This window comes from Balaenoptera borealis, assembly GCF_965194805.1.
Source record: "Balaenoptera borealis genome assembly, chromosome: 1".
NCBI lineage: Eukaryota > Metazoa > Chordata > Mammalia > Artiodactyla > Balaenopteridae > Balaenoptera > Balaenoptera borealis.
The window spans coordinates 83,405,396-83,430,693 of NC_138860.1; the positions used below are offsets into that span (position 1 = coordinate 83,405,396).

Sequence of the window (25,298 nt, forward strand, 5' to 3'; positions counted from 1 at the left end):
TGATGTCCTCGTGGACACGGTTCGGTATTTATCCAATTTGCCTTTACTGCCGTATTTGATACTGTTGTCCTCTTTTTTACCCCTCTGCCCTTGGGTTCCTCTATTACCTGGATGGTGTCCCATTTCTCTGCCCTCTTCTACCCTCCTCCACAACCTGTTCTTCCTCTGCTGAATCCTTTCAATGTCACCTGGCTCCTTTCACTTTACATATTTGCTGTTGATCTCATTTCCCACCATTTCTATAACTACCACCTCTACCTCAAAGAATTCCAAAGCCTCAGTCTTCTCTCTTCTCCAGATCCAAATGTTAACATCCATTGGATGTACTCTGGTGCTTCCAATTGCTGTCATAAAATCAGAATTCACCACCTTCTTCATCTTTTCTAACATGCTCATCCTATGTGCTCCAACTCTGTGGATAGCATCCCTATTCACCAAGACCTCTAAGCCAGAAACTTGGGGTCATCCCAGCCTCCTGCCTCCCACTCAACCTTACACAAAATGTGCCACTGGGATCTTCCAGTTCTATTTCCAAAACCACAGGCTCCTGACCCAGGCCGGTGTTTGGGAGCCCCAGTGAATACCTCTCTCGAGTCAGTCCCCCATCACCCTCACAGTCACTGTTGTTGCCTTCACTGAGGTTGTCATTGTCACAGGTCTCCCAGAGTGCCCACCTCGAATTCATACTGCACAGCACTGTCAAAGTGAATTTTATAAAACAGAAGTCTAATTCTACAAATTAATTCAAGATGAGGTCCCAGATTGTTAGTTGGGTCTGCAAGATTCTTTCAGCTCAGTCTTTTATACTTACCATAGAGTCTGGAGCTAAACTGCTTGTGGTTCCCCAAATGTGCCGGACCTTTCTGACTCTGTGCTTTTTCTCTTCCAGTCATCTCCTCTCTCTGCCCTCCTCCAACCTTGAACTCACAGGGTGTGATTTACCTGGCCCTCCCAGGCTGTTAGTTGCCTGAGCCAAGCTCATGATGAGATTTTATCCTTCTATTTTGTAGTTATTTATTCATTTATTTTTTGGCTGTGCTGCATGGCTTGTGGGATCTTAGTTCTGTGACCAGGGATTGAACCTTCCACTTGGCAGTGGAAGTGTGGAGTCCTAACCACTGGACTGCCAGGGAATTCCCTCTGTATTTTGTAATTATTTATTTCCCAATTCCCCTCAAATGATGGGCTAGTCCAGAGATCAGGAACCAGGTATTTTTATATCTGTACCCCTAGTGCAAGGCCCAGCAAATCTTAGTCACTCAATAAAAAATGTTTATTGTCAGTGAAGAGATGCAGGGGAGGAGCAAGATGGCGGAAGAGTAAGATGCGGAGATCACCTTCCTTCCAACAGATACAGTAGAAACACATCTACACGTGGAACTGCTCCTACAGAACACCTACTGAACGCTGGCAGAAGACGTCAGAACTCCCAAAAGGCAAGAAAATCCCCACGTACTTGGGTAGGGCAAAAGAAAAAAGAAATAACAGAGACAAAAGAATAGGGACGGGACCTGCGCCAGTGAGAGGGAGCCATGAAGGAGGAAAGGTTTCCACACACTAGGAAGCCCCTTCATGGGCAGAGACTGCGGGTGGTGGAGGGGGGAAGCTTCAGAGCCACGGAGGAGAGTGCAGCCACAGGGGTGCGGAGGGCAAAGCGGAGAGATTACTGCACAGAGGATCGGTGCTGAGTAGCACTCACCAGCCCTAGAGGCTTGTCTGCTCACCCGCCGGGGCAGGCGGGGGCTGGGAGCTGAGGCTCGGGCTTCGGTGCTAGCCGGGAGGGAGTCCAGGAAAAAGTCTGCAGCTGCTGAAGAGGCAAGAGACTTTTTCTTGCCTCTTTGTTTTGCGGTGCGCAAGGAGAGGGGATTCAGAGTGCTGCCTTAATGAACTCCAGAGACGGGCGCAAGCCATGGCTATCAGCGCGGATCCCACAGCAACAGGGGCGCAGAGGGAAAAATGGAGAGATTCCCGCACAGAGGCTTGGCACCGAGCAGCACTCACCAGCCCGAGAGGCTTGTCTGCTCACCTGCCGGGGTGGGCGGGGGCTGGGAGTCAAGGCTCGGGCTTCGGTCGGATCGCGGGGAGAGGACTGGGGCAGGCGGCATGACACAGCCTGAGGGGGGCTAGCATGCCACAGCTAGCTGGGAGGGAGCCCGAGAAAAAGTCTGCAGCCGCCGAAGAGGCAAGAGACTTTTTCTTGCCTCTTTGTTTCACGGCGCGCAAGGAGAGGGGATTCAGAGCGCCGCCTAAATGAACTCCAGAGACTGGCGCGAGCCACGGCTATCAGCGTGGACCCCAGAGGCGGGCACGAGCCGCGGCTATCAGCGCGGACCCCAGAGGCGGGCGCGAGCCGCAGCTAACAGCGCGGACCCCAGAGACGGGCAGGAGACGCTAGGGCTGCTGCTGCCGCCACCAAGAAGCCTGTGTGCGAGCGCAGGTCACTCTCCACACCACCCCTCCCGGGAGCTGGTGCAGCTCGCCACTGCCAGCCTCCCGTGATCCAGGGACAACTTCCCCAGGAGAACACACGGCGTGCCTCAGGCTGCTGCAACGTCACGCTGGCCTCTGCCACCGCAGGCTCGCCCCACATCCGTACCCCTCCCTCCCCCCGGCCAGAGTGAGCCAGAGCCCCCGAAGCAGCTGCTCCTTTAACCCCGTTCTGTCTGGGCGGGGAACGGACGTCCTCAGGCGACCTACATGCAGAGGCGGGTCCAAATCCAAAGCTGAACCCCAGGAGCTGTATGAACAAAGAAGAGAAAGGGAAATCTCTCCCAGCAGCCTCAGAAGCAGTGGATTAAAGCTCCACAAACAAATTGATGTGCCTGCATCTGTTGAATACCTGAATAGACAACGAATCATCCCAAATTCAGGAGGTGGACTTTGGGAGCAGGATATATTAATTTTTCCCCTTTTCCTTTTTTTGTGAGTGGATGTGTGTATGCTTCTCAGTGAGATTTTGTCTGTATAGCTTTGCTTTCACCATTAGTCCTAGGGTTAGGTCCGTCCTTTTTTTTTTTTTTTACTTAAAAAAATTTTTTTTCCTAATAAATGTTTTCTTAATAATTTTTTCCTTATTTTCTATTTTTAGAAATAAAAAAATTTTTTAATAAGTTTTTTCATAATTTTTATTTTAAAAAATTAAAAAAATTTTTTCTTAATAAATTTTTTTCTTAATAATTTTTTTCTTATTTTTTATTATAAAAAATTAATAAATCTATCTTTAAAAATTAAAAAAAATTTTTTTCTGAATACATTTACTCTTAATAATTTTTTTCTTATTTTTTATTATAATAGCTTTATTTTATTTTATTTTATTTTATCCTCTTTCTTTCTTTCTTTCTATTTTTTTCTCCCTTATACTCTGAGCTGTGTGGATGAAAGGCTCTTGGTGCTCCAGCCAGGCATCAGGGCTGTGCCTCTGAGGTGGGAGAGCCAACTTCAGGACACTGGTCCACAAGAGACCTCCCAGCTCCATGTAATACCAAACGGTGAAAATCTCTCAGAGATCTCCATCTCAACATCAAGACCCAACTTCACTCAACGACCAGCAAGCTACAGTGCTGGACACCCTATGCCAAACAACTAGCCAGACAGGAACATAGCCCCATCCATTAGCAGAGAGGTTGCCTAAAATCATAATGAGGCCACAGACACCCCAAAACACACCACCAGACGTGGACGTGCCCACCAGAAAGACAAGATCCAACCTCATCCACCAGAACACAGGCACTACTCCCCTCCACCAGGAAGCCTACACAACCCACTGAACCAACCTTAGCCACTGGGGACAGATACCAAAAACAACGGGAACTACGAACCTGCAGCCTGTGAAAAGGAGACCCCAAACACAGTAAGATAAACAAAATGAGAAGACAAAAGAACACACAGAAGGTGAAGGAGCAGGGTCAAAACACACCAGACCTAACAAATGAAGAGGAAATAGGCAATCTACCTGAAAAAGAATTCAGAATAATGATAGTAAAGATGATCCAAAATCTTGGAAATACAATAGACAAAATGCAAGAAAAATTTAACAAGGATGTAGAAGAACTAAAGAGGAACCAAGCAATGATGAACAACACAATAAATGAAATTAAAAATACTCTAGACGGGATCAATAGCAGAATAACTGAGGCAGAAGAACGGATAAGTGACATGGAAGATAAAATAGTGGAAATAACTACTGCAGAGCAGAATAAAGAAAAAAGAATGAAAAGAACTGAGGACAGTCTCAGAGACCTCTGGGACAACAATAAACGCACCAACATTCGAATTATAGGGGTCCCAGAAGAAGAAGAGAAAAAGAAAGGGACTGAGAAAATATTTGAAGAGATTATAGTTGAAAACTTCCCTAATATGGGAAAGGAAATAGTTAATCAAGTCCTGGAATCACAGAGAGTCCCATACAGGATAAATCCAAGGAGAAACACGCCAAGACACATATTAATCAAACTATCAAAAATTAAATATAAAGAAAGCATATTAAAAGCAGCAAGGGAAAAACAACAAATAACACACAAGGGAATCCCCATAAGGTTAACAGCTGACCTTTCAGCAGAAACTCTGCAAGCAAGAAGGGAGTGGCAGGATATACTTAAAGTGATGAAGGAGAAAAACCTACAACCAAGGTTACTCTACCCAGCAAGGATCTCATTCAGATGTGATGGAGAAATTAAAACCTTTACAGACAAGCAAAAGCTGAGAGAGTTCAGCACCACCAAACCAGCTTTGCAACAAATGCTAAAGGAACTTCTCTAGGCAAGAAACACAAGAGAAGGAAAACACCTACAACAACAAACCCAAAACATTTAAGAAAATGGGAATAGGAACATACATATCAATAATTACCTTAAATGTAAATGGATTAAATGCTCCCACCAAAAGACACAGACTGGCTGAATGGATACAAAAACAAGACCCATATATATGCTGTCTACAAGAGACCCACTTCAGACCTAGGGACACATACAGACTGAAAGTGAGGGGATGGAAAAAGATATTCCATGCAAATGGAAATCAAAAGAAAGCTGGAGTAGCAATTCTCATATCAGACAAAATAGACTTTAAAATAAAGACTATTACAAGAGACAAAGAAGGACACTATATAATGATCAAGGGATCAATCCAAGAGGAAGGTATAACAATTGTAAATATTTATGCACCCAACATAGGAGCACCTCAATACATAAGGCAAATACTAACAGCCATAAAAGGGGAAATCGACAGTAACACAATCATAGTAGGGAACTTTAACACCCCACTTTCACCAATGGACAGATCATCCAAAATGAAAATAAATAAGGAAACACAAGCGTTAAATGATACATTAAGCAAGATGGACTTAATTGATATTTATAGGACATTCCACCCAAAAACAACAGAATACGCATTTTTCTCAAGTGCTCATGGAACATTCTCCAGGATAGATCATATATTGGGTCACAAATGAAGCCCTGGTAAATTTAAGAAAATTGAAATCGCATCAAGTATCTTTTCTGACCACAACGCTATGAGACTAGATATCAATTACAGGAAAAAATCTGTAAAAAATACAAACACATGGAGGCTACACAATACACTACTTAATAACGAAGTGATCATTGAAGAAATCAAAGGGGAAATCAAAAAATACCTAGAAACAAATGACAATGGAGACACGACGACCCAAAACCTATGGGATGCAGCAAAAGCAGTTCTAAGAGGGAAGTTTGTAGCAATACAAGCCTACCTCAAGAAACAGGAAACATCTCGAATAAACAACCTAACCTTGCACCTAAAGCAATTAGAGAAAGAGGAGCAAAAAAACCCCAAAGCTAGCAGAAGGAAAGAAATCATAAAGATTAGATCAGAAATAAATGAAAAAGAAATGAAGGAAACAATAGCAAAAATCAATGAAACTAAAAGCTGGTTCTTCGAGAAGATAAACAAAATTGATAAACCATTAGCCAGACTCATCAAGAGAAAAAGGGAGAACACTCAAATCAATAGAATTAGAAATGAAAAAGGAGAAGTAACCACTGACACTGCAGAAATACAAACGATTATGAGAGATTACTACAAGCAACTCTATACCAATAAAATGGACAACTTGGAAGAAATGGACAGATTCTTAGAAATGCACAACCTACTGAGACTGAACCAGGAAGAAATAGAAAATATGAACAGACTAATCACAGCACTGAAATTGAAACTGTGATTAAAAATCTTCCAACAAACAAAAGCCCAGGACCAGATGGCTTCACTGGCGAATTCTATCAAACATTTAGAGAAGAGCTAACACCTATCCTTCTCAAACTCTTCTAAAATATTGCAGAGGGAGGAACACTTCCCAACTCATTCTATGAGGCCACCATCACCCTAATACCAAAACCAGACAAAGATGTCACAAAGAAAGAAAACTACAGGCCAATATCACTGATCAACATAGATGCAAAAATCCTCAACAAAATACTAGCAAACAGAATCCAACAGCATATTAAAAGGATTATACACCATGATCAAGTGAGGTTTATTCCAGGAATGCAAGGATTCTTCAATATACGCAAATCAATCAACGTGATACATCACATTAACAAACTGAAGGAGAAAAACCATATGATCATCTCAATAGATGCAGAGAAAGCTTTCGACAAAATTCAACACCCATTTATGATAAAAGCCCTGCAGAAAGTATGCATTGAGGGAAATTTCCTCAACATAATAAAGGCCATATATGACAAACCCACAGCCAACATTGTCCTCAATGGTGAAAAACTGAAACCATTTCCACTAAGATCAGGAACAAGACAAGGTTGCCCACTCTCACCACTATTATTCAACATAGTTTTGGAAGTGTTAGCCACAGCAATCAGAGAAGACAAAGAAATAAAAGGAATCCAAATCGGAAAAGAAGAAGTAAAGCTGTCACTGTTTGCAGATGACATGATACTATACATAGAGAATCCTAAAACTGCCACTAGAAAACTACTAGAGCTAATCAATGAATTTGGTAAAATAGCAGGATACAAAATTAATGCACAGAAATCTCTTGCATTCCTATATACTAATGATGAAAAATCTGAAAGTGAAATTAAGAGAACACTCCCGTTTACCATTGCAACAAAAAGAATAAAATATCTAGGAATAAACCTACCTAAGGAGACAAAAGACCTGTATGCAGAAAATTATAGGACACTGATGAAAGAAATTAAAGATGATACAAATAGATGGAGAGATATACCATGTTCTTGGATTGGAAGAATCAACATTGTGAAAATGACTCTACTACCCAAAGCAATCTACAGATTCAATGCAATCCCTATCAAACTACCACAGGCATTTTTCACAGAACTAGAACAAAAAATTTCACAATTTGTATGGAGACACAAAAGACCCCGAATAGCCAAAGCAATCTTGAGAACGAAAAACGGAGCTGGAAGAATCAGGCTCCCTGACTTCAGACTATATTACAAAGCTACAGTAATCAAGACAGTATGGTACTGGCACAGAAACAGAAATATAGATCAATGGAATAGGATAGAAAGCCCAGAGATAAACCCACACACATATGGTCACCTTATCTTTCATAAAGGAGGCAAGCATATACAGTGGAGAAAAGACAGTCTCTTCAATAAGTGGTGCTGGGAAAATTGGACAGGTACATGTAAAAGTATCAAACTAGAACACTCCCTGACACCATACACAAAAATAAACTCAAAATGGATTAAAAACCTAAATGTTAAGCCAGACACTATCAAACTCATAGAGGAAGACATGGGCGGAACACTCTATGACATAAATCACAGCAAGATCCTTTTTGACCCAGTTCCTAGAGAAATGGAAATAAAAACACAAAGAAACAAATGGGACCTAATGAAACTTAAAAGCTTTTGCACCACAAAGGAAACCATAAACAAGACCAAAAGACAACCCTTAGAATGGGAGAAAATATTTGCAAATGAAGCAACTGACAAAGGATTAATCTCCAAGATTTACAAGCAGCTCATGCAGCTCAATAACAAAAAAACAAACAACCCAATCCAAAAATGGGCAGAAGACCTAAACAGACATTTCTCCAAAGAAGATATACAGATTGGCAACAGACACATGAAAGAATGCTCAACATCCTTAATCATTAGAGAAATGCAAATCAAAACTACAATGAGGTATCATCTCACACCGGTCAGAATGGCCATCATCAAAACATCTAGAAACAATAAATGCTGGAGAGGGTGTGGAGAAAAGGGAACTCTCTTCCACTGTTGGTGGGGATGTAAATTGATACAGCCACTATGGAGAACAGTATGGAGGTTCCTTAAAAAACTAAAAATAGAACTACCATACGACCCAGCAATCCCACTACTGGGCATATACCCTGAGAAAACCATAATTCAAAAAGAGTCATGTACCAAAATGTTCATTGCAGCTCTATTTACAATAGCCAGGACATGGAAACAACCAAAGTGTCCATCATTGGATGAGTGGATAAAGAAGACGTGGCACATATATACAATGGAATATTACTCAGCCATAAAAAGAAATGAAATTGAGTTATTTGTAGTGAGGTGGATGGAGTTAGAGTCTGTCATACAGAGTGAAGTAAGTCAGAAAGAGAAAAACAAATACAGTATGCTAACACATATATATGGAATCTGAGGAAAAAAAAAAAAAAAGGACATGAAGAACCTAGTGGCAAGATGGGAATAAAGACACAGACCTACTAAAGAATGGACTTGAGGATATGGGGAGGGGGTGGGGTGAGATGTGACAGGGTGAGAGAGTGTCATGGACATATATGCACTACCAAATGTAAAATAGATAGCTAGTGGGAAGCAGCCGCATAGCACAGGGAGATCAGCTCGGTGGTTTGTGACCACCTAGAAGGGTGGGATAGGGAGGGTGGGAGGGAGGGAGATGCAAGAGGGAAGAGATATGGGAACATTTGTATATGTATAACTGATTCACTTTGTTTTAAAGCAGAAACTAACACACCATTGTAAAGCAATTATACTTCAATAAAGATGTTAAAAAAAAAAAAAAAGAGATGCAGTTACATTATTTCGATAGTTTTGCCATTGCTCTTCTCTGAAACTGGAATGTCCTCCTCCTTCTTGTTTGGTTAATATTTATTTTTTGTCACCTTCTGGACTCATCTTGAAAACCTTAACTTCCATGCAGACCTCCCTGTTCTCCCCCACCCCTCACTATAGTCATGAGACTAGAGTGACTTCCCCAGTGCACTCCCAACAGCTTGAAGTCCTCACCTGTTCTGCTGGGAGATAATGGCTGTTTATATTTCTGTCTCCTGACTCACACAATGCCCTGCTTCATGGAAGGGCTGTCTTATTATTCTTTGCATTTTACTGCTGGCCCAGGGCTGGTATATAATAGACACTCAATGAATGTTTGGAGAATAAACGAAAGGACATACAAGACAAAATCTAGCAGGGGAGTTAAGATTGAAGTGAACTCTCTGTCAGAGGAGGAGGATCCAGCTTCATGTGGGCGGAGATTGTAATGAGGAGATCTGTCTCTAAAGGTCAGTTTCCAAGATCAATATAGCTGTATCAGTCCCAGAGACCCCAGGAGGTAGGTACCATAGGGCCTTATGCGCTGGATATCCCAGACCATCCAGATTGGCCCAGGACAAACCCCCATCTGGTTGAGGGGTCCACGCAGAGATGCTCACATATCAGGCTCCAGCCTTAAGTCTCAATCGTCTCTTCCCTGCAGCTGGTGTCTCCCTTGCCCTGAACCTCCCCCCAACCCCCCAATACACACAAAAATCCTCTGCCTGGTGAGGCTTTCTTTAGGAGTAATGGGAGAACACGGGATTGGGTAGAATTGGAAGGTCTGTGGGCTGTGAAATAGTGGGTAGCTGGGAGTCATTCTCTTGTGGGAAGCCCCCAGCTCCCTCCACTGTGACCTGAATTCTCCTCAGGGCTCTTCCTAAGGCCCTCCAACCAGTTTCCATTTCCTGTGTGCTCCCGTGGCTCTATCAACTTCCCAGCTCCCTGCAAGGGGGGATAACTTGGGTCTCACTGGGACAGATGTTTTAATGGAGAGATGAAGAGAAAACTCCTCTGTGTGCTGTGAGTGCCCCCTGCAGGTTCAATCTCTGGGCATGGAATAAAAGACTGAGGACCAGTTTCCTTCACTAAATGTGGGACTGCAAAGTCAGGAAAGTCTGGGGGGATTTTCAGATGATTTAAGACAGTTCTTGTCAATTCCTGAACCAGGTTTGCTTTACAAGATCTTCATATTTTTTAATAAAATGGAGGAAACATAGAACTCACTTTCTTAATGATCTTCTTCTACCACCAGGAGGCAGCACGGGTTGGGACAGCAGCGGGGAGAGCCAGCCCTTCCTGGTCAGAGGACAGGAGGAGAGGAAGGAAATGCACATCTGGCTCCTTGGATGATGCCGAGAGTACTTTTGTTTAATCCCTGTTGTTTCCTAGGAAGGATCTGGGAAGAGTCACTTAACCACCAGTGGAAAGCCAGTGGACTGTGCAGGTTTGGAGCTCATGAGTGTTGGAATTTTGTGGGGTCCTGGGGTGCTCCTGGTATGGAGTCGGGGAAGGAGATGTAGGAGGTGAGCCTCATCTGGATTTGGGGGGTGTTGGCTTCAGATGCTACCATATCTTCCTCAGTGGGCATTCCTGCTGGCTCTGTGGGCACTGCACTTGGGGCATCCATGCTGGCTGGGAAGGGTGGGCTGGGCTCAGGGACCTGGGGAAGGGGTGGGTGGAAAACTTTCCTTTGTTGCTACAGTGATAAGACCTCTCTTTCAGTTCTAAGGCAACCCTGCAAGAAACAGGAGTCCTTCATTTGTAGGCTAGGAACTCACCATTTAAACAATATCCACGAAGGAGACTAAGCCCAAGGATCCAGAGAGGAAGAGGGTGGCACTTTGTCTGCTCACATGTTTCTTTACCCTCTGTGATTACCATCTTTCCATAGGATTTGGCTGCAAACACAGGAACCACCACAGTCACAACTACCAAAAATCCAATTCAGAGTGTGGATCCTGTGCTCATCCTTGGAGGTGCTTATCATTGGGTTTGTCCTGTCAGGTCCACTTTTTTTTGTGGACTCCTTATAGGAAGAGGAATATTGTCATTCTGGACTCAAGATGAAAGAGGTGAAGATGGGGCAGAACCAGGAAATTGGGCCATGCAAAAAATGCTTAAAAAACAGGGTTACTAGGGATGGCTAACCTGAAGAAGAGAATATTTGGGAGGGTAAGGAACTGTTTATGGAATCTGTATTAGTTTTGTGTTGCTGCATAAAAAAATCACACAATTTAGCAGCTTAAACAATAGGCGTTTATTATCTCATTGTTTCCATGGGTTCAGGGTCTGGGCATGGCTTAGCTGGGCCCTCTGCTCAGGGTCTCACAAGGCCTTATGCGCTTATGAGCCAATGTGTTGGCTCCTGTGTGCCTTTCTGGAGCTTGGGGCCCTCTTCCAAGCTCACTCTGTCATTGGCATGATTTAGTTCCTTCCAGTTGTAAGACTGAAGTTCTCAGGCCATAGAGGGCACTGACAGTTCCCTGACACCTGGCCCTCTCCATAAGCCATTCACATCAAAGAACTGCTGAATTTATCGGTCTCCCAGGCTGGGTCTAACCAATGGTGTCTGGTAAACCTGCTGGAGGGAGGGGTGGGAAAGCCCTAATTTGTATGCAACATTTGCTGTTTTTCGAAATCTTCCCACTATGGACAATTTCAAGCTACCAATGGTTTAACAACTGGCTTGCTAAATTTCTGAATATTTAACAGTCAGCTTTCCTGGGTATCACTTCCAGCATGCTACTGGGCCCGGTCCAGGGGTTCCAGGGTTGATGGACTAAGTGCCCTTTATGCCCCTCCTCCTGCCTAGTCCTCCCACCTCATGTCTTTGGGAATTTTAAGCAGAGGGAATGAGGTTTTTAAGTGTCCTATTTGGTATAACAGATTACCACAAACTTGGTTTGAAACAACAAGATTTTATTCTCTTAGAGTTTTAGAGGTCAGAAGTCTAAAGTCAAGGTGTTGGCAGGGCTGTGTTCCTTCTGGAGGCTTCAAGGAAGAATCTGGACTCCCAGACTTACTTGTCTACACCCACGGTGGTCTGGGCATTAACTGAGCAAAAATCAAGGTTCTTCAGTGATAATATGTAAAAAAAAAATTGTTTTTTTGTTTTTAAATTTATTTTTTAAATTGAAGTATAGTTGAATTACAATGTTGTGTTAATTACTGCTGTACAGCAAAGTAACTCAGCTATACATATATATACATTCTTTTTCATGTTCTTTTCCATTATGGTTTATCATCACAGGATATTGAATATAGTTCCCTGTACTATACAGTAGGACCTCGTTGTTTATTCATTCTATATATACCAGTTTGTATATGCTGATCCCAAACTCCCAACCCTACCCTCTCCCACCCCACTTCCCCTTGGCAACCACCAGTCTATTTTCTGTCTCTGATTTTCTGTTTCTGTTTCATAGATAGGTTCATTTGTGTCATATTTTAGATTCCACATAGAAGTGATATCATGTGGTACTGTTTTTGGCTTTCTGAATTCTTCAGTGACAATATTTTTAATGGATTAGACAGAGAGACTGGGTCATGAGTCAGTAGAAGTGGGGGCTGCAGAACCAGTGTCAGTCCTGGGAAGGGTCTAACTAGCAATAAGAGATGGGGGAGGGCACAGTGGGGAAGGCAGTTGGCTTCAACTACTTCTTTGTGGCATGGAGAGGAGAGTGAATTCTCATATGACTTTAAGATCATTTAGGAGAATCCTGTTTTTCTTTATGAAATCAGAAGAAAAGTTAATGTGGGACTCTTCTTTGGCCTCCAGAGGTGAAAGTTGTCAGGGAGAGACCAAGAGCATTGTGGGTAGAGGGCATAGTGGTGGGAGAATGGCCTTGTTTTGCCGGCTAAGGTGATAGTACTAGAGAACCACATGCCTGCACAGGTTCCAAGGAGCTCCCAGAGAATATGTCACATCCGACCACCCTTGGCTGTCTGTTTGGATTAACTGTGGAGTTTCATGATCCACCTCGAGTTTAGGGGAAGTAGACTCTTCTGGAGCTGAATGTAGTTCATGTTTTTGGATAAAAATAGAATCTATGGTGATAGGGAAGAGAATCCAGCTACTTCATGATCCATTTGGGGAGGGTGGCTTTGGTGTGTATTCCTGCTGGCATGGGGGATGCTGCACAGGGCAGCACATCTGTTGGCTGGGGTGGGGAAGAGTTTGAGAACATGGCACTTCTGTCTACACCATGCAGTCTCCTGGGAGAAGAGCTGGGAGGAGTGAATTTGGAGAGGAAAACCCAATACACTATGATGATATCTTTCTCCTTGAGTCTGAAGAGAGACAGCATCTTCTCAGCTGTTTGTGTTCCCTGATGTTGCTGGAGGTGAGGGGATGGTGCTGGGCAAAGGATGCAGTGTCTTCATGATCAGGTGGTGGAGGGTGGCTTCAGAAGTGTCACTTCTGCTTTGGCAGGTATTCCTACTGGCAGGAAGTGCACTTCACAGGGGGACACTTCTGCTGGCTGGGAGGTGGGGGAGACGTCTTGGGAAGGCAGGGCTCAGGAACCCGGGGAGGGGGCTGGCAGGGGACTTTGCATTGTTGCCACTGCTGCTAAGGCATCGTTCTTGTTTGAAAAGAATCTGTAAGAAGGAGAAGGTACTTTTGTTGTTATTGGCACTTTCTCAATTAAATCACCACAGCTCTACAATCCACCCTCAGGGGCAACCTTCCCATCAGACGTTCTGACATATCTGCCACATCACAGGAACCTGCACTTGCAGCAGCTACTAAGTAAGGACTATAGGAGCTTTTTCCGTGATAAACCCCTCTCTCTGCCCTGAGGGGGTCACTCTTGGTCATCCCCTGTCTGCAACCCCAGAGGGAGCCTGGGCCGGCACGTAATGCTCTTCACATCCAGCAGAGCCATTTCACTCACCTGTAACTCCAAGTGAACCTGACTTGTGAGGATAAATCCACCTGAGGAGACTCCAGCCCCACCCCTTTTATTGTGGTTTCAGCCTAGGCTGGTACAATACCTGGAATCCCCTCCTGCCTTCCTGGCTCCAGGTGTAGTTCCTCAGTTCCTGAAGCACTTGTCAAACTCCTTCTTTGTACAGAAAATCCTACTTTGTTACTACCCGGTATGTAATGACATTTCCTTCTCTGCAGGAAAGAGAGCTCAGTATGAGACAGATGTTTCATGTGCTTGTCAGTTCACCGTCTTCTCCTCAAGCTTCAACAGAGCAGTCAATTGACTGTGAAAACTGAAGGTGAAGGGCCATAATGGGGGCGGGGTCTGGGAGGCTGGGCCACATCATTCAGTTTCTTCAACCCTCCACACCCCCTGTGCTTCTACTTTTGTGCCATGACCAAGGTTCCCTTTAAACCCCTTGCCAAACACTTGCCTCTCCACCTTGTATTTTGAACAAATGTATTAGGTAGGAGTGTCCAGAGAAATAGAACAGACAGGATGTACATATATATATTTTTAAGAAATTGGCTCATGTGATCATGGAGGCCGGCAAGTCCAAAATCTGCATAAGAGGCAGGCAGGCTGGAGACCCAGGAAGATTTGCAGTTTGAGCACACAGGCAGCCTGGTCATAGAATTCCCTTGGGAGAGGTCAGTCTTTTTTTTTTTTTTCTATTCAGGCTTTTAGCTGATAGGATGAGGTCCACTCACGTGATGGAGGATCATGTTTTACTCAAAGGCTAATGATTAACATGCATAGGAAGCCCAACTGGGTAGGGGTGGGTGGATCACAGAAATCCTCCAGGGATGATTGAGAGGGGACTCTGTCTCTTTCTCAAACTGTCTTATGTGTTGACCCTCTCATAGAAGTTTAGCCAGTCTTCCATTCTCCATCTATCTTCACGGATGGACAATGCATCCTTTTTTTCACTTCACCATGAAGGATTCCTGGACTGGACAGGGGGCCAAGAGAAGGTTTTTTATGCCCAATAACTCAACATAAAGAAACGGAAATCTCATCCTAGTCTTCTTCACAAAAAGGCACTCACCTTGCACTCCTTACCTAGGCATAGCCCAGGAGTCTCTGAACTTTTGATATTAATAGTCCCCAGTTGGTGAAACAGCTTCATGGTTTGGGCAGGGAAGTGAATGAATGGAAGTCTTTACTCACCGGCCAATAGTTTTAGCTAAAAGTTATTTAAGATATTCTGCCTGCTAATATTTTTAAAAATAAATTTAATTAATTAATTAATTTATGGCTCTATTGAGTCTTTGTTGTCTCATACGGGCTTTCTTTAGTTGCGACGAGTGGGGGCTACTCTTCCTTGTGGTTCGTGGGCTTCTCACTGCGTGGCTGCTCTTATTGTGGAGCATGGGTTCTAGGTGCATGGGCTTCAGTAGTTGTGGCACACAGACTCAGTAGTTGTGGCTTGTGGCCCTAGAGTGCAGGCTCAGTAGTTGTGGTGCACGGGCTTTGTTGCTCTGTGGCATGTGGAATCTTCCCAGACCAGGGATCTAACCCGCGTCCCCTGCATTGGCAGGCAGATTCTTAACCACTGAGCCACCAGGGAAGTCCCTGCCTGCTAATATTTTAAAAAAGACTCCAACCTAAGTGTCCATCAACAGATGAATGGACAAAGAAGATGTGGCACATATATACAATGGAATATTACTCAGCCATAAAAAGAAACGAAATTGAGTTATTTGTAGTGAGGTGGATGGACCTAGAGTCTGTCATACAGAGTGCAGTAAGTCAGAAAGAGAAAAACAAATACCAGAGGAGCTTCAAGATGGTGGAAGAGTAAGATGCAGAGATCACCTTCCCCTCCATAAATACATCAGAAATACATCTACATGTGGAACAGCTCCTATAGAACACCTATTGAATGCTGGCAGAAGACTTCAGACCTCCCAATAGGCAAGAAACTCCCCACGTACCTGGGTAGGGCAAAAAAGAAAAAAGAAACAACAGAGACAAAAGAATGGGGATGGGACCTGCACCTCTGGGAGGGAGCTGTGAAGGAGGAAAGGTTTCCACACACTAGGAAGCCCCTTTGCGGGCGGAGACTGCGGGTGGCGGAGGCGGGGAGCTTCGGAGCCATGGAGGAGAGCGCAGCAACAGGGGTGTGGAGGGCAAAGCGGAGAGATTCCCGCACAGAGGATTGGTGCCGACCAGCACTCAGCAGCCCGAGAGGCTTGTCTGCTCACCCGCCGGGGTGGGTGGCGGCTGAGAGCTGAGGCTCGGGCTTCGATCGGATCCCAGGGAGAGGACTGGGGTTGGCTGCGTGAACACAGCCTGAAGGGACTAGTGTGCCACAGCTAGCCGGGAGGGAGTCCGGGAAAAAATCTGGACCTGCCAAAAAGGCAAGAGACTTTTTCTTGCCTCTTTGTTTCCCGGTGCACGGGGAGAGGGGATTAAGAGCACGGCTTAAAGGAGCTCCAGAGACAGACGTGAGCTGCAGCTATCAGCGTGGACCCCAGAGACGGGCATGAGATGCTAAAGCTACTGCTGCAGCCACCAAGAAGCCTGTGTGCAAGCACAGGTCACTCTCCACACCTCCCCTCCTGGGAGCCTGTGCAGCCCGCCACTGCCAGGGTCCTGTGATCCAGGGACAACTTCTGCAGGAGAACACACGGTGTGCCTCAGGCTGTTGCAACGTCACTACGGCCTCTGCCGCTGCAGGCTCACCCGCATCCATACCCCTCCCTCCTCCTGGCCTGAGTGAGCCAGAGCGCACGAATCAGCTGCTCCTTTAACCTCGTCCTGTCTGAGCAAAGAACAGACGACCTCAGGCGACCTACATGCAGAGGCGGGTCCAAATCCAAAGCTGAACCCCGGGAGCTGTGCGAACAAGGAAGAGAAAGGGAAATTTCTCCCAGCAGCCTCAGGAGCAGCGGACTAAATCTCCACAATCAACATGATGTACCCTGCAACTGTGGAATGCCTCAATAGACAACGAACCATCCCAAATTGAGAAGGTGGACTTTGGGAACAAAGATATATTTCCCCCCCCTTTTTCTCTTTTTTTTTGTGTGTATGTGTATGCTTCTGTGTGTGATTTTGTGTGTATAGCTTTGCTTTTACCATTTGTCCTAGGATTCTGTCCATCCGTTTTTATTCTCTTTTTCACTTAAAAATTTTTTTTTCTTAATAATTATTTTTTTATTTTAATAACTTTGCTTAATATTATTTTACTTTATTTTATTTTATTTTATCTTTTTTCTTTCTATTTTTTCTCACTTTTATTCTGAGCCGTGTGGATGAAAGGCTCTTGGTGCTCCAGCCAGGCATCAGGGCTGTGCCTCTGAGGTGGGAGAGCCAACTTCAGGACACTGGTCCACAAGACACCTCCCAGCTCCATGTAATATCAAATGGCAAAAATCTCCCAGAGATCTCCATCTCAACGCCAAGACTCCACTCAACGACCAGCAAGCTACAGTGCTGGACACTCTATGCCAAACAACTAGCAAGACAGGAACACAACCCCATCCATTAGCACAGAGGCTGCCTAAAATCATAATAAGTCCAGAGACACCCCAAAACATACCACCAGACGTGGACCTGCCCACCAGAAAGACAAGATCCAGCCTCAACCACCAGAACACAGGCACTTGTCCCCTCCAACAGGAAGCCTGTACAACCCACTGAACCAACCTTAGCCACTGGGGACAGACACCAAAAACAACGGGAACTACGAACCTGCAGCCTGAGAAAAGGAGACCCCAAACACAGTAAGTTAAGCAAAATGAGAAGACAGAAAAACACACAGCAGATGAAGGAGCAAGGTAAAAACCCACCAGACCTTACTTCAATAAAGATGTTTAAAAAAAAAAAAAAAGGTAAAATGTGATTGCTCTTAGAGTAACTGCGACTAGGTGAATGAGATATTACCTAGGAGAGGCCCTACTTTTAAACGAATATTTAGGAATGATTTTCATTGTACACCCAGCAATACTTTAAGCAAAGAAAATATATATTCATATGCCAGTTATAGTTTATATATAAATAAGTGCTTTTAGAGTTTGTGGGGGAAAAAACTGTATTCTTAAGTAGATAATACTTCTAAAAATATTTTAATCAGATAAATTTTGGTTTGGTTTTGTAAATAAAATTTTATTGGAACACACACACACACACAAAAAAAACCCCACCAGACCTAACAAATGAAGAGGAAATAAGCAGTCTACCTGAAAAAGAATTCAGAATAATGACAGTAAAGATGATACAAAATCGTGGAAATAGAATAGAGGAAATACAAGAAACATTTAACAAGGACCTAGAAGAACTAAAGAGCAAATAAACAGTGACGAACAACACAATAACTGAAATTTAACACTGTCTAGAATGGATCAATAGCTGAATAACTGAGGCAGAAGAACGGATAAGTGACCTGGAAGATAAAATAGTGGAAATAACTACTGCAGAGCAGAATAAAGAAAAAAGAATGAAAAGAACTGAGGACAGTCTCAGAGACTTCTAGGACAACATTAAATGCACCAACATTCGAATTAAAGGGGTCCCAGAAGAAGAAGAGAAAAAGAAACGGAATGACAAAATATTTGAAGATATTATTATGAAGATATTGTCTAATAAAAAAGATATTATATGAAGAGATTATAGTTGAAAACTTCCCTAATATGGGAAAGGAAATAGTTAATCAAGTCCAGGAAGCACAGAGAGCCCCATACAGGATAAATCTAAGGAGAAACATGAAAAGACACATATTAATCAAACTATCAAAATTTAAATATAAAGAAAGCATATTAAAAGCAGCAAGGGAAAAACAACAAATAACACACAAGGGAATCCCCATAAGGTTAACAGCTGATCTTTCAGCAGAAACTCTGCAAGCCAGAAGGGAGTGGCAGGACATATTTAAAGTGATGAAGGAGAAAAACCTACAACCAAGATTACTCTATCCAGCAAGGATCTCATTCAAATTTCATGGAGAAATTAGGACCTTTACAGACAAGCAAAAGCTAAGAGAATTCAGCATCACCAAACCAGCTTTACAACAAATGCTAAAGGAACTTCTCTAGGCAGGAAACACAAGAGAAGGAAAGACCTACAATAATAAACCCCAAACAATTAAGAAAGTGGGAATAGGAACATACATATTGATAATTACCTTAAATGTAAATGGATTAAATGCTCCAACCAGAAGACATAGACTGGCTGAATGGATACAAAAACAAGATCTGTATATATGCTGTCTAAAAGAGACGCACTTCAGACCTAGGGACACATATAGACTGAAAGTGAGGGGATGGAAAAAGATATTCCATGCAAATCGAAATGAAAAGAAAGCTAGGGTAGCAATTCTCATATCAGAAAAAATAGACTTTAAAATAAAGACTATTACAAGAGACAAAGAAGGACACTACATAATGACCAAGGGATGGATCCAAGAAGAAGATATAACAATTGTAAATATTTATGCACCCAACATAGGAGCACCTCAATACATAAGGCAAATACTAGCAGCCATAAAAGGGGAAATCGACAATAACACAATCATAGTAGGGGACGTTAACACCACACTTTCACCAATGGACAGATCATCCAAAATGAAAATAAATAAGGAAACACAAGCTTTAAATGATACATTAAACAAGATGGACTTAATTGATATTTATAGGACATTCCATCCAAAAACAGCAGAATACACATTCTTCTCAAGTGCTCCTGGAACATTCTCCAGGATAGATCATATCTTGGGTCACAAATCAAGCCTTGGTAAATTTAAGAAAATGGAAATCGTATCAAATATCTTTTCTGACAAGAGCGCTATGAGACTAGATATCAATTACAGCAAAAAATCTGTAAAAACTTCAAGCACATGGAGGCTAAACAATACACTACTTAATAATCAAGAGGTCACTGAAGAAATCAAAAGGAAAATAAAAAAATACCTAGAAACAAATGACAAGGAAAACACGACGACCCAAAACCTATGGGATGCAGCAGAAGCAGTTCTAAGGGGGAAGTGTATACCAATAAAATCCTACATTAAAAAACAAGAAACATCTCAAATAAACAACCTAACCTTACACCTAAAGCAATTAGAGAAAGAAGAACCAAAAACTCCGAAGTTAGGAGAAGGAAAGAAATCATAAAGATCAGATTGGAAATAAGTGAAAAAGAAATGAAGGAAATGATAGCAAAGATCAATAAAACTAAAAGCAGGTTCTCTGAGAAGATAAAAAATGTTGATAAACGATTAGCCAGACTCATCAAGAAAAAGAGGGAGAAGACTCAAATCAATAGAACTAGAAATGAAAAAGGAGAAGTAACAAATGACAGTGCAGAAATACAAAGGATCATGAGAGATTACTACAAGCAGCTCTATTACTAAAAAATGGACAACCTGGGAGAAAGGGACAAATTCTTAGAAATGCACAACTTTCTGAGACTGAACCAGGTAGAATTAGAAAATATGAACAGACCAATCACAAGCTCTGAAATTGAAACTGTGATTAAAAATCTTCCAACAAACAAAAGCCCAGGACCAGATGATTCACAGGCGAATTCTATCAAACATTTAGAGAAGAGCTTACACCTATCCTTCTCAAACTCTTCCAAAATATAGCAGAGGGAGAAACACTCCCAAACTCATTCTACAAGGCCACCATCACCCTGATACCAAAACCAGACAAAGATGTCACAAAGAAAGAAAACTACAGGCCAATATCACTGATGAACATAGATGGAAAAAACCTCAATGAAATACTAGCAAACAGAATTGAACAGCACATTAAAAGGATCATACACCATGATCAAGTGGGGTTTATCCCAGGAATGCAAGGATTTTTCAATATACACAAATCAATCACCATATTAACAAACTGAAGGAGAAAAACCATATGATCATCTCAATAGATGCAGAGAAAGCTTTTTACAGAATTCAACATCCATTTAAGATAAAAACCCTGCAGAAAGTAGGCATAGAGGGAATTTTCCTCAACATAAGAAAGGCCATATATGACAAACCCACAGCCAACATTGTCCTCAATGGTGAAAAACTGAAACCATTTCCACTAAGATCAGGAACAAGACAAGGTTGCCCACTCTCACCACTATTATTCAACATAGTTTTGGAAGTTTTAGCCACAGCAATCAGAGAAGAAAAAGAAATAAAAGGAATCCAAATCAGAAAAGAAGAAGTAAAGCTGTCACTCTTTGCAGATGACATGATATTATACATAGAGAATCCTATAGATGCTACCAGAAAACTACTAAAGCTAATTAATGAGTTTGGTAAAGTAGCAGGATACAAAATTAATGCACAGAAATCTCTTGCATTCCTATATACTAATGATGAAAAATCTGAAAGTGAAATTAAGAAAACACTCCCATTTACCACTGCAACAAAAGGAATACAATATCTAGGAATAAACCCAACTAAGGAGACAAAAGACCTGTATGCAGAAAATTATAAGACACTGATGAAAGAAATTAAAGATGATACAAATAGATGGAGAGATATACCATGTTCTTGGATTGGAAGAATCAATATTGTGAAAATGACTCTACTACCCCAAGCAATTAACAGATTCAATGCAATACCTATCAAACTACCACTGGCATTTTTCACAGAAGTAGAACAAAAAATTTCAAAATTTGTCTGGAAATGCAAAAGACTATGAATAGCCAAAGCAATCTTGAGAAAGAAAAATGGAGCTTCACGAATCAGTCTCCCTGACTTCAGACTATACTACAGAGCTACAGTAATCAAGACAGTATGGTACTGGCACAAAAACAGAAACATAGATCAATGGAACAGGATAGAAAGCCCAGAGATAAACCCACACACATATGGTCACCTTATCTTTGATAAAGGAGGCAAGAATATACAGTGGAGAAAAGACAGCCTCTTCAATAAATGGTGCTGGGAAAACTGGAGAGGTACATGTAAAAGTATGAAATTAGAACACTCCCTAACAGCATATACAAAAATAAACTCAAAATGGATTAAAGACCTAAATGTAAGGCCAGACCCTATCAAATTCTTAGAGGAAAACATAGGCAGAACACTCTATGACATAAATCACAGCAAGATCCTTTTGACCCACCTCCTAAAGAAATGGAAATAAAAACAAAAATAAACAAATGGGACCTAGTGAAACTTAAAAGCTTTTGCACAGCAAAGGAAACCATAAACAAGACCAAAAGACAACCCTCAGAATGGGAGAAAATATTTGCAAATGAAGCAACTGGCAAAGGATTAATCTCCAAAATTTACAAACAGCTCATGCAGCTCAATATCAGAAAAACAAAAACCCAATCGAAAAATGGGCAGAAGACCTAAATAGACATTTCTCCAAAGAAGATATACAGATTGCCAACAAACACATGAAAGAATGCTCAACATCATTAATCATTAGAGAAATGCAAATCAAAACTACAATGACATATCATCTCACACCAGTCAGAATGGTCATCATCAAAAAATCTACAAGCAATAAATGCTGGAGAGGGTGTGGAGAAAAGGGAACCCTCCTACACTCTTGGTGGGAATGTAAATTGATACAGCCACTATGGAGAACAGTATGGAGGTTCCTTAAAAAACTGAAAATAGAACTACCATATGACCCAGCAATCCCACTACTGGGCATATACCCTGAGAAAACCACAATTCAAAAAGAGTCATGTACCACAATGTTCATTGCAGCTCTATTTACAATAGCCAGGACATGGAAGCAACCTAAGTGTCTATCAAAGTTGAATGGATAAAGAAGATGTGGCACACATATACAATGGAATATTACTCAGCCATAAAAAGAAACGAAATTGAGTGATTTGTAGTGAGGTGGTTGGACCTAGAGTCTGTCATACAGAGTGAAGTAAGTCAGAAAGAGGAAAACAAATACTGTATGCTAACACATATATATGGAATCTAAGGAGAAAAAAAAGGTCATGAAGAACTTAGGGGCAAGACGGGAATAAAGACACAGAATTACTAGACAATGGACTTGAGGATATGGGGAGGGGGAAGGGTAAGCTGTGACAAAGTGAGAGAGTGGCATGGACATATATACACTACCAAACGTAAAATAGATAGCTAGTGGGAAGCAGCCGCATAGCACAGGGAGATCAGCTCGGTGCTTTGTGATCACCTAGAGGGGTGGGATAGGGAGTGTGGGAGGGAGGGAGAAGCAAGAGTGTACAGATATGGGAACATATGTATATGTATAACTGATTCACTTTGTTATAAAGCAGAAACGTACACACCTTTGTAAAGCAATTATACTCCAATAAAGATGTTAAAAAAAAAAGACTCCAATATTTTGAAATTGTGGAGAAAATACATTCAGTGTAACTACAAAGCAGAGGTAGCCTGAGAAACATTTAGGATCAGGAGAAGAGATTAATAAGAAGATGTAGAACAAGAACTAGTATTTGCCCTTGGCCTAATTCAGAATCTGATATCAACCAGTGAGGAGAGTGAATGGAACCTACAACACTGGAACCTACAGTCCACTGGGAGAAAGGGAAATGGGTAGAGATTGGGGAAGTCCCACAACCTTTCCCAATCCTACTGTAGGCAAAAATTAGTTCTTTCCTCTCTCTTCTACACCTACTTTTGGTTCTTAAAATTTCTTACCCTTCAGGTATATTTTTCATCAGCTATGACCTGATTTTACCTTCATGGAAATAAGAGAGACTCTATTGTGTTGTTGGTCTGAAAATGAAAATTGCGATATTCACGGACTATGATTAGATTCCAAGTTCCATAATCACTGAATATGATTTGCTCCTAAGGAAGGTCTTGCCTGTGTCATGTAGGAACCCAGGGATGGAGCCCAGGTAAGAAATCAAGGAGTCATCCTCCACTTTGTTGTTCACCTTCTGTGTGTTCCATACATCACCCCAGCATGCCCCCTGCCCTGATGTCTGGCCTTGTCAAATGCAAGCTAATGTTCCACATGGCACACATCTGTGCCCACCTAGCAGACCACTGAGGAGGCTTCTTCAGAAAACCTCAGTCTCCTCTTTTTCTCCAAGTTTTATCAGTTCCAGACACTTTATTGGTGCTAATCAATGTTTATTGAGTGAAAATACAGAGGTCGATTTAGCAAGGTAGTTAAATGATAGAAAAAATAACCCCACCAGCAAACTGAGGCTAAACCTCAAGGAGAACTTCCTTTGTGCTTCCTTACCTGTGTTATTGTGTTGTCTCTAGTTCAGCAACCCCAGAGGTCTGCCCCTTGGCGACTCTCTAGACCTCCCAACGACTCCCACTCAGTCTCTGCTTCTTTCCTCAGGCCCTGCATTGTCCCTCTGTGTCTTTCTCTCAGCTCCAGCAAGAGAACAGAGACGTGGCCAGTCATGACACAAATGAACCTATCTATATAACAGAAACAGAATCAGGGACATAGAGAACAGACTGGTGGTTGCCAAGGGGGAGGGGGTTGGGAAAGGGGTGGAGTGGGAGGTTGGGGTTAGCAGATGTAAGCTATTACATGTAGAATGGATAAACAAAAAGGTCCAACTGTATAACGCAGAAAAATATATTCAATATACTATGAGAATCCATAATGGAAAAGAGTATAAGAAAAAGAATGTATACATATGTATAACTGAATCACTTTGCTGTACAGCAGAAATTAACACAGCATTGTAAATCAACTATACTTCGATAAAAAATATTAAAACTAAAAGCAGGCATAGGCAATATGTAAACAGATGGGCATGAGTGTGTTCCAATAAAATGCTGTTTACAAAAACAGGTGGGGTGTAGTTTACTGACACCTGCTTCAGTCCTCGACTTTCTGCATCGCACTCCGTCTCACTTCTCCCTGCTTGAGGTCTCTCGCGCCTGATGTTTCTGGTCTGTTTTATTTATCTGTTCCAATTGCTGTTTCTGATCATCTGTCTTTCTTTTTCTTTATTCCACCTCAACCATAACTCTACTCAACCTTCTCATTTTCTCCTATGAGGACTTATCGATGGCCTCCTTGGGGGCTTCCTTTCCCTCACCTGCCTCTCTGGGCTGTTCTCAGCTTCTGGGACTCAAGTGGCTTGAAGAAGCTTGGAGCGGGGTCTTTTTATCCTGGGCTCAGCCTGGCAGGAAGAAACCAGAGGGTTTTTCCCACCTTTTCCTGATGTCACGATGTCTCACTCAGCTCTTGAAAACACTTGCCAAGTCCCCTCTTTGCACTCAAAACTCTAGTTTGGTAGCTTTGGGGTGAATAAAAACATTTCTATTACCTCTGGAAGGATTTAGTTTGTGTGTGTGATGGGTAAGGCAGAGGGATATAGGAATAAATGCATTTTCTTCAAATGTACTTGCTCCTTCAGTGGAGTTTGGGTGAAT

General features: G+C 42.4%; 2 protein-coding genes across 7 annotated transcripts in view; one reads left to right on the top strand and one right to left on the bottom strand.

Annotated features, from left to right (window-relative positions):
• The window catches only part of LELP1 (late cornified envelope like proline rich 1), a 207,743-nt gene that overhangs the window by 24,215 nt on the left and 158,230 nt on the right, over positions 1 to 25,298 (bottom strand). For 3 of the 6 annotated variants that reach the window (XM_082391966.1, XM_082391965.1, XM_082391961.1), the window contains exon 1: positions 10,275 to 17,925. The exons of 1 other annotated variant lie outside the window; for it this stretch is intronic. The gene's annotated coding sequence lies outside the window, so the exon portion shown is untranslated. Of the gene's footprint in view, positions 1 to 10,274; positions 17,926 to 25,298 lie in introns of those variants that run through there. 2 more of the 6 variants (XM_082391963.1, XM_082391962.1) reach the window with 2 other exon arrangements.
• The window catches only part of LOC309628785 (uncharacterized protein), a 59,152-nt gene that overhangs the window by 7,262 nt on the left and 26,592 nt on the right, over positions 1 to 25,298 (top strand). The window lies entirely within an intron of this gene.